We start from the raw sequence: 16,037 nt of genomic DNA on the forward strand, positions 1-16,037 counted from the left end.
CTCCACGGTCTTAAGTGGCTCAAACCAGTGTGATTTCAGGAAATCCAACACAACGTTAAGATCCCAAGGTGCCACTGGAGGCACAAAAGGGGGCTGAATATGCAGCACTCCCTTAACAAACGTCTGAACTTCAGGCAGTGAAGCCAGTTCTTTTTTAAAGAAAATAGATAGGGCCGAAATCTGGACCTTTATGGATCCTAATTTTAGACCCATAGTCACTCCTGCCTGTAGGAAGTGCAGGAATCGACCCAGGTGGAATTCCTCTGTAGGGGCCTTCCTGGCCTCACACCAAGCAACATATTTTCGCCATATACGGTGATAATGTTTTGCTGTCACGTCTTTCCTAGCCTTTATCAGTGTAGGAATAACTTCATCCGGAATGCCCTTTTCCGCTAGGATCCGGCGTTCAACCGCCATGCCGTCAAACGCAGCCGCGGTAAGCCTTGGAACAGACAGGGCCCCTGCTGTAACAGGTCCTGTCTGAGAGGCAGAGGCCATGGGTCCTCTGAGATCATTTCTTGTAGTTCTGGGTACCAAGTTCTTCTTGGCCAATCCGGAACGATGAGTATAGTTCTTACTCCTCTCTTTCTTACTATCCTCAGTACCTTGGGTATGAGAGGAAGAGGAGGGAACACATAAACCGACTGGTACACCCACGGTGTCACTAGTGCGTCCACAGCTATCGCCTGAGGGTCCCGTGACCTGGCGCAATATTTATTTAGCTTTTTGTTGAGGTGGGACGCCATCATGTCCACCTGTGGCAGTTCCCAACGATTTACAATCTGTGTGAAGACTTCTTGATGAAGTCCCCACTCTCCCGGGTGGAGGTCGTGCCTGCTGAGGAAGTCTGCTTCCCAGTTGTCCACTTCCGTAATGAACACTGCAGACAGTGCTAGCACGTGATTCTCCGCCCATCGAAGAATCCTGGTGGCTTCTGCCATTACCATCCTGCTTCTTGTGCCGCCCTGGCGGTTTACATGGGCGACCGTCGTGATGTTGTCTGACTGAATCAGTACAGATTGGTTTTGAAGCAGGGGCTCTGCTTGACTCAGGGCGTTGTAGATGGCCCTTAGTTCCAATATATTTATGTGTAGAGAAGTCTCCAGACTTGACCACTGTCCTTGGAAGTTTCTTCCCTGAGTGACTGCCCCCCATCCTCGGAGGCTTGCATCCGTGGTCACCAGGATCCAGTCCTGTATGCCGAACCTGCGTCCCTCGAGAAGATGAGCACTCTGCAGCCACCACAGCAGAGACACCCTGGCCCTTGGGGACAGGGTGATCAACCGATGCATCTGAAGATGCGATCCGGACCATTTGTCCAACAGATCCCACTGAAAGATCCTTGCATGAAACCTGCCGAAGGGAATTGCTTCGTAAGAAGCCACCATCTTTCCCAGGACTCGCGTGCAGTGATGCACCGACACCTGTTTTGGTTTCAGGAGGTCCCTGACCAGAGATGACAATTCCTGGGCCTTCTCATCCAGGAGAAACACCTTCTTCTGTTCTGTGTCCAGAATCATTCCCAGGAAAAGCAGACGCGTCGTAGGAATCAGCTGCGACTTTGGGATATTCAGAATCCAGCCGTGCTGTTGCAACACTTCCTGAGAGAGTGCTACGCTGACCAACAACTGCTCTTTGGACCTCGCCTTTATGAGGAGATCGTCCAAGTACGGTATAATTATAACTCCCTTTCTTCGAAGGAGTATCATAATTTCGGTGATTACCTTGGTAAATATTCTCGGAGCCGTGGAGAGACCAAACGGCAACGTCTGGAATTGGTAATGACAGTTCTGTACCACAAACCTGAGGTACTCCTGGTGAGGTGGGAAAATGGGGACATGCAAGTAAGCATCCTTGATGTCCAGCGACACCATAAAATCCCCCTCTTCCAGGCTTGCAATAACCGCCCTGAGCGATTCCATTTTGAACTTGAACTTCTTTATATAAGTGTTCAAGGATTTTAAATTCAGGATGGGTCTCACCGTACCGTCCGGTTTCGGTACCACAAACATTGTGGAATAGTAACCCCTGCCCTGTTGAAGGAGGGGGACCTTGATTATCACCTGCTGGAGGTACAGCTTGTGAATTGCCGCCAGTACTACCTCCCTTTCCCTGGGAGCAGCTGGCAAGGCTGATTTGAGGTAACGGCGAGGGGGAGTCGTCTCGAACTCCAGCTTGTATCCCTGAGATACAATTTGTACAGCCCATAGATCCACTTGTGAGCGAACCCACTGGTTGCTGAAGTTTCGGAGACGCGCCCCCACCGCACCTGGCTCCGCCTGTGGAGCCCCAACGTCATGCGGTGGACTTAGTGGAAGCAGGGGAGGATTTTTGTTCCTGGGAACTGGCTGCCTGGTGCAGCTTCTTTCCTCTACCCTTGCCTCTGGCCAGAAAGGATGCTCCTCTGACCCGCTTGCCTTTCTGAGGCCGAAAGGACTGCATTTGATAATACGGTGCTTTCTTAGGCTGTGAGGGAACCTGAGGTAAAAAAGTCTACTTCCCAGCAGTTGCTGTGGATACAAGGTCCGAGAGACCGTCCCCAAATAATTCCTCACCCTTATAAGGCAAAACCTCCATGTGTTTTTTAGAATCAGCATCACCTGTCCACTGCCGAGTCCATAATACTCTCCTGGCAGAAATGGACATTGCATTAATTCTAGATGCCAGCAGGCAAATGTCCCTCTGTGCATCCCGCATATATAAGACGACGTCTTTTATATGTTCGAAGGTTAGCAAAATAGTATCCCTGTCGAGGGAATCAATGTCGTCTGACAGGGTATCAGTCCATGCTGCTGCAGCACTACACATCCAGGCTGAAGCAATAGCCGGTCTCAGTAGAGTACCAGAGTGTGTATACACAGACTTCAGGATAGCTTCCTGCTTTCTATCCGCAGGATCCTTTAGGGCGGCCGTATCCTGAGACGGCAGTGCCACCCTTTTAGATAAGCGTGTTAGCGCCTTGTCCACCCTAGGGGATGTTTCCCAACGTAACCTATCCGTTGGCGGGAAAGGGTACGCCATCAGTAACCTCTTAGAAATCACTAGTTTCTTATCAGGGGAACTCCACGCTTCTTCACACAAATCATTTAATTCATCAGATGGGGGAAAAGTCACTGGCTGCTTTTTCTCCCCAAACATAATACCCCTTTTGGTGGTAACCGGGTTAATATCAGAAATGTGCAATACATCTTTCATTGCAGTAATCATGCATCGGATGGCTTTTGTAGACTGTACATTTGTCTCATCCTCATCTACACTGGAGTCAGACTCCGTGTCGACATCTGTGTCTACCATCAGAGCTAGCGGGCGTTTATGAGCCCCTGACGGCTTCTGAGTCGCCTGGGCAGGCGCGGGCTGAGACCCCGGCTGTCCCAAGGCTGCTGCGTCATCGAACCTTTTATGTAAGGAGTTGACACTGTCGGTTAAGACCTTCCACATATCCATCCAATCAGGTGTCGGCCCCGTCGGGGGCGACACCACATGTATCTGCCCCTGCTCCGCCTCCACGTAACCCTCCTCATCAAACATGTCGACACAGCCGTACCGACACACCGCACACACACAGGGAATGCTCAGACTGAGGACAGGACCCCACAAAGTCCTTTGGGGAGACAGAGAGAGAGTATGCCAGCACACACCACAGCGCTATATAATACAGGGATTTACACTGCTAATAAGTGATTTTCCCAATAGCTGCTTTCCGTATCGATTTGCGCCTAAATTTATGTGCCCCCCCCCCCCCCTCTCTTTTTAACCCGTCTTGTACCTGGATACTGCAGGGGAGAGCCTGGGGAGCGTGCTTCCAGCGGAGCTGTGAAGGGAAAATGGCGCTGGTGTGCTGAGGAAGAAGGCCCCGCCCCCTCAGCGGCGGGCTTCTGTCCCGCGTTTTCTTTAACTTAATGGTGGGGGTTTTTACACATATACAGTTAACTGACAGTATTATGTGTATATTTAGCCAAAAGGTAATATAATTGCTGCCCAGGGCGTCCCCCCTCCAGCGCCCTGCACCCTACAGTGACCGGAGTGTGTGGTGTGCTGTGGGAGCAATGGCGCACAGCTGCAGTGCTGTGCGCTACCTTAATGAAGACCGGAGTCTTCTGCCGCCGATTTCATCTCCTTCTTCTGTCTTCTGGCTCTGCAAGGGGGACGGCGGAGCGGCCCCGGGAACGGACGATCGAGGTCAGGCCCTGTGTTCGAACCCTCTGGAGCTAATGGTGTCCAGTAGCCTAAGAAGCACAAGCTAGCTGCACGCAGGTAGGTTTGCTTCTCTCCCCTCAGTCCCACGTAGCAGTGAGTCTGTTGCCAGCAGATCTCACTGAAAATAAAAAAACCTAACAAGTACTTTCTTTTCTAGTAAGCTCAGGAGAGCCCACTAGGTGCATCCAGCTCTGGCCGGGCACAGATTCTAACTGAGGTCTGGAGGAGGGACATAGAGGGAGGAGCCAGAGCACACCAGATATAGTACCTAATCTTTCTTTTAGGAGTGCCCAGTCTCCTGCGGAGCCCGTCTATTCCCCATGGTCCTTACGGAGTTCCCAGCATCCACTAGGACGTCAGAGAAAGACTAGGAATACAATCAAAGGTTCAAACCAGTGATGGTTTTCTATAATTGGTTTCCTGCATTTATAAAAGTAACAATGATTTAGACCTTCTATGTCCCTTTCTTCAGTAGACTACCCTATGTTACATTCTAGGGGTTTCTGATCCAAGTCAGGACCCTTAGGATGGGCTCACAAGGAAAACAGAAACTTGGGAGGTTGGATATGACTTCTGTGCATAGACCCTGGCCCACAATGGCAAGTGTACCAGGGAACTGGAACTCACCAGCCAGCCCCTGGAACCAATGAGAGTAACAGCTTCATGCCTGAACCCCAGAACCACAAAGCTGGAACTCAGGGAGCTGAGCGGGTGGAACTCAGTGAACTGTAACCAGACTGGATCTGATAAAAATTGCACACTTCCCAGGAACCCAGGCTGGGCAGCTGAGATATGTTCCCTAATACCCACAACTCAGCACTCAGAAGCTCAGGAGAAGCCTCAGCAACCAGTCAATGGAGCCAGAAGCACAATTCACCACCATTAATGGTGCCACCAGTTGTGGCACCGGGGTCATGGACACCCAGAGGCCCCTGCGAGTGCCTTTGGCATGCCATTTGAAAAGGTGTGTGGACTCATAGGAGCCCCGCTGGCATCCCTAAAGGGACATGGCCTTGCGGGAAGCCCTGATTACTTCACTCTGGGAGCATGTGGGCTGCCCCGAGAGATTCTTCCAGTACTACTGGCTCCTTCTTAGTAACAGAAGCCAAATGCTGCAGGATAATATCACACTGCAGCACTTGGCTCCTGTCATTGCAAGGATTCAGCATTTTTATGTCAACCCCTTGAAGGGTGACACGGGATGCGGCACACAACCCTTGTTACTACTCTGGGTACCAATGGTGGTCCAATGATTGGAAGCTGTCTCAGAAGCTGGTATTGATTCTGACGTTTAATTGCTGAATAATAGAGCAGAAGCTGAGGACTAGTAGTGCAGATAGAAAGATGCAATGAGCAGGTGAGATAACAAAACTAAAAGTGCTGTGTAACACACTGGAGTTGCTGAGATCAATACAGATTGTGCCCAACAATAATGCTATATTCAGTATAGAAGCTGTTGTATTCAGGTGACAAGTTTGCCATAGTTCATCCTGTGCCATTTTGCCAGCCTGAAGGCAGCAACTGCATGGAGTCCCAATCCCATGAGCGATCTGTTGTATTTTATTCTCTTCAAAATGAGTACAGAGTGTAACAAAATCAGAATGATTCATAGAGACTATGTTGCATGCCAGTTAGGCAGGTTAGCTGTGCCAGTGGTCAGCTGTACGGCCAAGCCCCTCATATTCCTCCAAAGTAAGATCTATCATCGGGCCCAAAGAATAGTACAGTATATATTATATTTAATTTTCCTCTGTAGGTGGGATTGCCGCTGGTGTGACGAGGGTCTGTCCATTCCAGAACAGAAGCTCCCACACTGCTGAGTCTGGTCATCTTCAGTGCCCTAACCTCATGTGGACTTCACCACCCACTGACATGTCTCCTCTCTCTCCACATGCTATGCGCTTTGCTGCCAGTGGGAAACGCAGGATTTGCATGGTTTTTTTTTCCAGAACTGGGTGGAGCCAATCACGGGGGTGGGGACTGAGGTGACCCAGTATATGCTGGGTCCGTAAAACTAGTGTGTCTGTGTATATATATATATATATATATATATATATATATATATATACATACACACATATCTACACATATATATATATACCATATATACACACATATATATATATATATATATATATACACACTTATACATAGCATATTACACATGCATACACATATATATATCCAAGAAGAGTACAGGCACTCACCACTTCCTTGATGATAATGAATTTATTATACCTCACAGGTGTATCTCACATAGAGATGAACGACAGCATGTCAGCAAAAATGTCGACGTTTCGGCTCCATCCGAGCCTTTGTCAAGACAGACAAAATCACATCAGGCTGCTGGGTGTTAACCTGATGTGATTTTGTCTGTCTTGACAAAGGCTTGGATGGAGCCGAAACGTCGACATTTTTGCTGACATGCTGTCGTTCATCTCTATGTGAGATACACCTGTGAGGTATAATAAATTCATTATCATCAAGGAAGTGGTGAGTGCCTGTACTCTTCTTGGATATATTTTGGACTATTTGAGAGCCCTTTATGGAGCACCGCCCATGATGTAATTTGCAGCAGTGAGTGTGGATTCATTGGATATATATATATATATATATATATATACACACACACACAGTACACGTATATATACACATGTATATATATCATATGTGTGTGTGTTTATATGTTTGTATGTACGTATTACATGTGTATACTATATATATGCATGCACATGGATATATACTGTATGTACTTTAATAAAATAAAGTAAACTTTTATTAAGCACTTACAAGTGCCACCAGGAAGACAGCAGGCTGCATAGGACGCTAGACAGCCATTAATAATACTCATGCAGCAAAAAAAAAAAAAAAAAATTGTTGGAGGGGGGTTTCTGGGTGCTCGGAAAACCCCCCTGGGTGCGCCACTGGCTGCATCCTCACATTCAAAAAGATAAAGCCTTCAGAAAGAAAATAGTACAATAATTAGTGGTACAGCCCCACCATTGATGCCAAAACCATTAAAATAGAGCCATTCATGTTTGCTAAACATTGAGGTTGACCAATGGTCAACCCCATGGTATGTCCCTTAATTTTCCACAGGAGAGAGAAAGTCTGTGGGATTCCCCAGCATAAACAATATCAAGCAGCATGCTATGTAAGGATGGTCTTGACACACTGTGAGGGTTATTCAGAGATGAACGCAGATCGCTGCATATGCTGAGGGCCGCCCAGCACAAGGCAAGGCCGTCCAGCCTGTGTAAGGCCTCTTTCCCGATGCGCCCGCAATGTTATTGCGAACGCATTGGATCTAAGGTTGACCCCTGGCAGCGCAACCTGGCTGTGTTGTCAGGCGGTCAGTGGCCATCTTTTTTTTCAGAGCGGTTGCATGTGATGTCACGCAGCCGCCCCGAAAATGGTCCATCCCGCCCCCGTTTGCATCGCCCCGTCCTACCAATGCCGTGTCGCGGCCGCAGCTGTCAATCACATTGCTGCTGCATCCTTCACGAATGTGGCAGCAATGTGTATGTCCGTGCAGCCATGATGCGGCCGCTGAGCAGGCCACTGGCAAACTGCACTGCGTGCCGCAATAGCGGTGGGGTCTGAATGACCCGCTATAACAGCAAGATATGTGTTCACCTTATAGTATGAAAGCAGCCCAGCCTAGTCTTTGCAAACTCAAATGATCTAGAAAGAATAATATGTGCTCAGCCAACCTTACTGTTTTTCCCACATTCCAGCCAATCAAAAGTTGACCTACTGATTCTTGTTGCAGTTTCGCTAGGAGCAGGTTTTTCTTTTCTTTTTCTATGGACGTCTTTAGTAGAAAAAAAAATCATGAATTTAGGCAAATGATAATAAATTAGCTAAAGTTTTGATGGCCTTTTTTGTTTGAAGTAAAATGTGTTATATTTTTCTATTTTATTATACACTATTGTGGAACTATATATTTCAATGGGCCAGGGCTACTAAGACATGCTGTTCTTTCACAGTCAGTCAGTGGTTGCTGAAGCTGGGGGTAATTCAGACCTGATCGCTAGGGTGCGTCTTTTGCATCCCTGCAATCAGGTAGTCGCCGCCTACAGGGGGAAGGTATGGAGTGTGTGCAGGTGTGCGATCGCTTTTGTAGCAGAACTGCACAAACATCAGTTTGTGCAGTCTCTGCTCAGCCCAGGACTTACTCAGCCGCTGCGATGATCAAAGCCGGAGCTGACGTAAGACACCCTACCTCCAAACGCCTGGTCCCTCCTGCGTTTTCCCGGACACTCCTCTAAAATGGTCAGTTGCCACCCACAAACGGCGTCTTCCTGTCAGTCACCTTGTGATTGACCGTGCGATTTATTTTTCTTCCGCACCATCCCGTCGCTATGCACCGATTCCCGGTGCAGTCGTCTGACGCTACGGCGCATTGCGGTGCATACGCATGCGCAGTACAGACTTGATCGCCCACTGTGTGAAAATGCACAGCAGCGATCAGGTCTGAATTACCCCTGCTATTCACACCACAACAGTATTTCATCTAATTGTGACTTTTCACTAATACCTTGCAATCTGCAATAGCAGGGATACCTAGATCTATTCTGCACAAAGCTGGTTGACCCTGGGGTTGGTTGGGCATACACATTTTTGAGAGTCTGTCCACCCCAGAGTTTTATACCTGTGCACAGAGGCTACCTTAGTTTATGACAGAGGAATTCTATGCTTTGGGACTAGTGCACTAGTGTGACCAGCAAAGCCTGGTGCAAGTTACTGCTTTTGCAGGAAAATCCCATTCTCATTGTCTTACTGCATTAGCGGAAATCACCCCATGATATAGCCTTGGGGGGTCATTCTGACCCGTTCACTCGCTGCATTTTATCGCATCCGAGCGAACGGGTACCCACTGCCCATGCGCCGGCGCCGTAGTGCGCCGGCGCATGCCAGACGGCCGAAGGCCGTAGCTGGGCTGCGATCGCCTCTGCCTGATTGACAGGCAGAGGCGGTCGCTGGGCGGGAGGGGGCGGAACGGCGGCATTTGGCCGCCGTTTCGTGGGTGCGGTCCGGCCAACGCAGGCGTGGCCGGACCATGCAGGGAGTGGCCCACAGTGGCTGCGTGACGTCATACGCAGCCGTTGAGGGCCGGGGAACGACGAGTAGCTCCTGGCCAGAACGCTAAAGCTGCGCTGGTCGGGAGCTACTCTTGAAGTGCAAAGGCATGCACTTCTGCTGGGGGGGGCGGCACTGACATGCGGAGCGGACTACTCCTGTGCTGGGCGTCCCCCCGCATGACAGTGTGAATGATCGTAGCTATGCTAAATTTAGCACAGCAACGATCATCACAGAATGAGGGCCTTGGTATGGGTACTCATCTTACAGGATAACGTGCCAAATTGTTTATTTACTTCTTTGAACACTACAAATAAACAGCTCATGATGATGACTGCTATATCTTTACTATGACCACATGTATACACCAGAATGTAAGTTTACTATGGCCTACTGCATTTACTGTATCTTAAGATACCGTATCTTGAGATTTGTTTTGATCCCATAGTTTTATAACTACATTTGGGCCACATTTTTGCAGCCAACTTAAAACCAGAAAGAAGGAATCAGTAAGCAGTTTCTTTTGTTATCATCGAAAGCATTTTACTGTGTTCACCTGCAGATAGAGCTCTGTTCTTGCAACCATGAACTCAGCGAGGCATTTAATTATTGAGCTGATAATTGTCATGGAACGCTGCATATCACCTCAACACAGCTTGTAATTGATAAACAGAGGCCTACAGCTGAAGCTGTCATATACTCTGATTAAGGACAAGGTGTAGGCACAGATCTCCTATTGTATCCCGCTTTGATCTCATTTCAGAAAAAGGGCATCTCATATAGAGGGTCTCAGCTGCACCTAGGCTTGTGATGACCAGACCCCCCTCTCCCCAGAGGATTGCAAATGTTTCTGTCAGGACAGTTAGGGTTAACGTCTGCTCCATATCTACTTAATGAGAAAACTACCCATGGCAGATGAGACACGAAGGCAGTTTATTTATCACTATTTAGGGGAATCCACAGAGGTGAGGGTTGATGTGGTGACAATGCCCATTGGCAGTGGTTTATTATGCTAAAACTATCTATACATATAATAAAACTGTAAGGGTTGTATCTGTACATAGCAATTCTTTGGAGAAATATACTTCTAGGGACTGTTTATGGACTATGAAGACTAAATAAAATGCAGAATTTTTGTCTATCTCTCTGTTCGTTCCAGCATCACGCAAAAAGTACTGGGTGAACTGGATCGCGTTTTTCACTAATGTAGCTTAGTGGCCTAGAAAGAAACTGAGGTATGTATGATCTCAATGGGACATCAGGGAGAGAAGCAATAAAGGTAAAAACCAAAGACGCGTGACACCTGGCGCGTGCAAGCTCCTTAAGTCCAAAGTTTATATATATATATATATATATATATATATATATTGCACACCCCAAAAACACTCTGGGCTGCAAGTGTGGATCTCAGGACTAGCTGCTTCTCCCATAGGCAGCTTTGATTGGCTTGTTCACAAGTTAGTAGCCCCAAGCATCTTTGATCCCTAAAGGAAAAACTGCAAATATTGTTTACAAAGAAATTTTGTGATCAGTGTGTACAATATAAAATATACATCACAATATTAGATGGCACTACTGTCTTTGTAAAATTAGTTAGCCGCAACAGACCTCCAAAAGAGTGAAGCCGTGGGCGAACACTAGTATTAAATGTAAAAGATTAGTTCTAGTAAGGGAGAGATGCCAAGGTTATAATACAAACACACTGACTTCATCATTATTTTTTTAAAAGGAGTTCCACATTCTGAAGGCCTCTTGTAGCACAATATTTGTTATATACAATGCTTTTCACTTTGGGGGTAATTCCAAGTTGATCGCAGCAGGAATTTGGTTAGCAGTTGGGCAAAACCATGTGCACTGCAGGGGAGGCAGATATAACGTGCAGAGAGAGTTAGATTTGGGTGTGGTGTGTTCAATCTGCAATCTAAATTGCAGTGTAAAAATAAAGCAGCCAGTATTTACCCTGCACAGAAACAAAATAACCCACCCAAATCTAACTCTCTCTGCACATGTTATATCTGCCACACCTGCAGTGCACATGGTTTTGCCCAACTGCTAAAAAATTTCCTGCTGCGATCAACTTGGAATTACCCCCTTTGTTCTTACAGGTGGTTCATACTGTTATCCAGCATGGCAGCTTCTGCCATTTATTCCTGAAAATATCTGTTACTGTACCTCTAGACAATAACTTTGCAGTCAAGGAACTACATTTCTTAAGCAGCACTTTCCAAAGCCGTTGCATCTGTGGCGGTTTCTGCCAATAGATTTAATATTATTGGCTCTTAAATCCAGTGGACGAAACCGCAAAAGATTCAGCAGCTTTGGAAAGCACTGCTTAGTAAAGTTAGCCCTAGGGCAGGGGTGGTCAACCAGGCAGAGACAAAGAGCCAAAAAATCTTGTTAGGTACGTCAAAGAGCCGACATCGAGCCGAAGGCGCGTGTGCAATAATGGGGTGTGGCTTTTTGCCAGCTAGGACACACCCCTGCTATAAAATACATTGAAAAAGCCAGATCCAGCATAAGATACATTTTAAAGCCAGATCCAACATAAAATACATTGAAATAGTCACTTTCACATAAAATAATTGAAAAAGCCAAATCCATATAAAATATATTGAAAGCCAGATTCACATAATACATTTCATCTCCCCCTATGTATCCTCTATTTGCCACCTATAGTATTTGGCTCTGTCAGTTTTCAGTCCCTGTAGTGTTGCTGCGTGTCTGGCTGGAGTGCAGCGGTTTCTTTATCTGTTGTGGTCACGTGACTTTGAGTGTTGGGAACCACATTTGAGTAAAGAAAGAGCCACATATGGCTCAAGAGCCACAGGTTGGCCACCGCTGCCCTAGGGCTAAGTAGGTCTGAGGTCACCACATGAATATTTGGGTAAGAGCAGAATACAGCGTGGAAGGAGTGTACAGTCTACAGCAAGCCTGGCCAACCTGTGGCTCTCCAGTTGTTGTGAAACTACACATCCCAGCATGCCCTGCCACAGTTTTAGCATTCCTTAATAGCAGAACTGTGGCAAAGCATGATAGGACTTGTAGTTTTACAACAGCTGGAGAGCCAAAGGTTGGCTAGGCCTGGTCTACAGCATGTGGCAGTGGCGTAACTAGAAATTTTTCTCCCCCAAGCCAAAAAATTCTTCGCCCCCCCCCCCCCCCCATAATTGGCACTAGTAGAGGGACAAACATGCGCGCGCCGCCAAAAAGGGGGCGTGGCTTCGTTGAAATGGGCGTGGCTTCACATAAAGGGACGTGACATTGCAAGAAAAGACTACCTTATACCCCAGTTTTGCAACCTGCACGCCCAGACGTTAGCCACCACAGGAAAGAAAAATAATCCTGATTCATGCCCCTTACATTATTTGTCATTTTTGCTCCTTATAGTAATGCCCATTATACATTATGCCACATACTGCAATGGCCCTTAGACATTATGCTACACACAATAATGCACATGACACAATGGTGGTCATTCCGAGTTGATCGCTCGTTATTTTTTTTCCGCAATGGAGCGATTAGTCGCTAATGCGCATGCGCAATGTCCGCAGTGCGACTGCGCCAAGTAAATTTGCTATTAAGTTAGGTATTTTACTCACGGCATTACGAGGTTTTTTCTTCGTTCTGGTGATCGTAGTGTGATTGACAGGAAGTGGGTGTTTCTGGGCGGAAACTGGACGTTTTATGGGTGTGTGTGAAAAAACGCTGCCGTTTCTGGGAAAAACGCGGGAGTGTCTGAAGAAACGGAGTGTCTGGGTGAACGCTGGGTGTGTTTGTGACGTCAAACCAGGAACGAAACTGACTGAACTGATCGCAGTGGCAGAGTAAATCTCGAGCTACTCAGAAACTGCTAAGAACTGTCTATTCGCAAATCTGCTAATCTTTCGTTCGCAAATCTACTATGCTAAGATTCACTCCCAGTAGGCGGCGGCTTAGCGTGTGCAAAGCTGCTAAAAGCAGCTTGCGAGCGAACAACTCGGAATGAGGGCCCATATGCACACACCGTAATGCCCCCGACACATTATGCCACACACCGTAATGCCTGTGACACATTATGACAGGAATCGCAATGCCGTTATACATTATGTTACACACTGCAATGCCCCTGATACATTATAGCACATACAATGTCTGTGACACATTATGACACACACCGCAATGATCCTGAGACATTATACCACATACCACAATGCCCGTGATATAGTATACAACACACCGTAATGCCTGACACATTATGCCACACACCGTAATGCCCATTACACATTAAGTTCTACAGTAAGGCTTCTAATTACTTTTAAATTACCTGCTCGTTGCCAGGGGTTTCATGCTCTTGGTTTCATGCACGGTGCCAGGGATTTTCATGCTCAGGGTGTCATGCTCGTTGCCAGGGGTTTCATGCACTGGGTGTCATGCTCGTTGCTAGGGGGTAGTGCTTGTTGCTAGGGCCGTGCTCCCAGTGTCACATATGCCCCCAGTGCCAGGTATTCCCCCACAGTGCCAGGTACTCACATGCCCCCAGTGCCAAATATAGCCCCCCCCCCCCCCGTGTGCCAGGTACACATATACCCCCCCAGTGCCACATATGCCCCCAGTGCCAGATATTCCCCCACAGTGCCAGGTGCTCACGTGCCCCCAGTGCCAAATATACCCCCCCAGTGCCACATATGCCCCCAGTGCCAGATATTCCCCCACAGTGCCAGGTACTCACATGCCCCCAGTGCTAAATATACCCCCCCAGTGCCACATATGCCCCCAGTGCCAGATATTCCCCCACAGTGCCAGGTACTCACGTGCCCCCAGTGCCACATATGCCCCCAGTGCCAGATATTCCCCCACAGTGCCAGGTACTCACGTGCCCCAGTGCTAAATATCCCCCCCCCCAGTGCCACATATGCCCCCACAGTGCCTGCCACATATGCTCCCCCAGTGCCGCGCTCCCCCGCTCCTTTGTGTTGGAGGGACACGGAGGGCACAGCGCGCACCTCTCCTATGTCCCTCCTGGGTCTCCGGTGGGTCTGTTAAAGGAAGTGCCGGTTCGTGAGCCAATCAGAGCTCACGAACGGCACTTCCTTTATTAGACCCGCCGGAGACCCAGGAGGTACACGGGAGAGGCGCGCGCTGTGCCCTCCGTGTCCCTCCTTACAGCAGCGGAGGGAAGGAGACCGCAGATTGACATGCGGACGCTCATCCGCATGTCAATCTGCGCTAAATCAGTGGCGCCCCCAAGCCACCGCGAGGGCTGCGGGGGCAGTAGTTACGCCACTGGTATGTGGTAACATATCGAACAGTTTATTTAGTAGGTAAGCACATCTAATAGTACAGAGCTTACTCTTTTTAATGTTGGCTTAAAACACTAGCCAAAACATGTAATATATGACATATAATGGAATGAATACATTTAATGCACTTATTGTGAATAGGATTTTACAAATGGTTATTGAATATGTCAGAAGGGTACTGGGTTTAGCAAAGGTGTGACTTGGATTTTGAGGACATCTAAGTGAGAGAGGGAGAGTAGAGAGATATAAAGTGGAGAAGTAGCCCAAGGCAACCAATCACCTTCTGTCATTTATATAGCACAGATAGAACCGTGAATAGGACCAGATAGTATAGAGTGCAGGATCTTGTACTGTCTTTGCTCCATTTCAAGGGTGGACCTTGCACCTCTTTAGCAATAGCTGTAGGTTTACCAAGGGTTACTCACAGGTCAGACCTTCCTGTGTTCTTTTGGGTCTCCGGATGATAGGTCGACAGTCAATAGATCGACCACTATTGGTCCACATGCATTAGGTCGACATGGACAAAAGGTCAAAATTGACAAAAGGTCGACCTGGCAATGGTCGACACAGGAAAAGGTTGACGTATTCTAAAAAAAAAAACATTTTCAACTTTTTCATAATTTACCATCCACATGGACTACGAATGGAAATAGTAACTTGTGCTGAGTACAGCGGTAGCAGAGCGAGGAACCTCGCCCACTCGCTCACCATGCAAGGGGATGTGGTGCACTAATTGGGCTTCCCATTCCTTTTATGGAGAAAATGCCACCCCAAAAAAACAAAAAAAAACGTATGTCAACCTTTTACATTTACAGTGTCGGCCTTTTTACAATGTCGACCATTTTTCCATGTCAACCTTGTACGTGTCGACCGTTTGGGGTCAACCAAGACACTGTCAACCTTTTTCAGATTGACCTGTTGATCAATAACAGGTCTTTTGATGTGGTATTGCCTATCGGTGTCCTGCTGCAAGCAGGAAGTGGTTCCAATAAAATAAATTGTTGTAGTCAAGTAGCTTCCACACTGGGTAGTAGTAGAAGGGGTAGCTGTTTTGTTAGTATCCCTTTTATACCCCTGATTTTTTTTTATGGGTTTAAGTTGCCTTCCTTTTGTTCTAAGTATAAAACTAAAGGTTAAAAAATAATTCATCAGCTTCTCTTTAGCAGTAAGGAATAACTGTTTTGTAGAGTCCTGCAACTTTGCTGCAAGAAAGTGAGAACAAAACTCAGTACTCCTGGCTCTGTCAAGTTCTAATGTATACCCCTTTTAGACCGCCAGCTTTGAACCCGGGTTATTGCACATGAGCGCGCATAGGGTATATTCAATTGGTGTCGAATCCCGCACCAGATTCGACAGTTTGCCGATCCGACAGCATTCGACTGTCGAATCCCTCCTTCCTGGTCACTGAATTCGACATATTCAATTTGAAGTGGATTCGACACGCCTCCTGTCGGAAAGTGACCCATGCTCAGATTGTGG

This window comes from Pseudophryne corroboree, chromosome 3, assembly GCF_028390025.1.
Source record: "Pseudophryne corroboree isolate aPseCor3 chromosome 3, aPseCor3.hap2, whole genome shotgun sequence".
NCBI classification, from domain to species: domain Eukaryota; kingdom Metazoa; phylum Chordata; class Amphibia; order Anura; family Myobatrachidae; genus Pseudophryne; species Pseudophryne corroboree.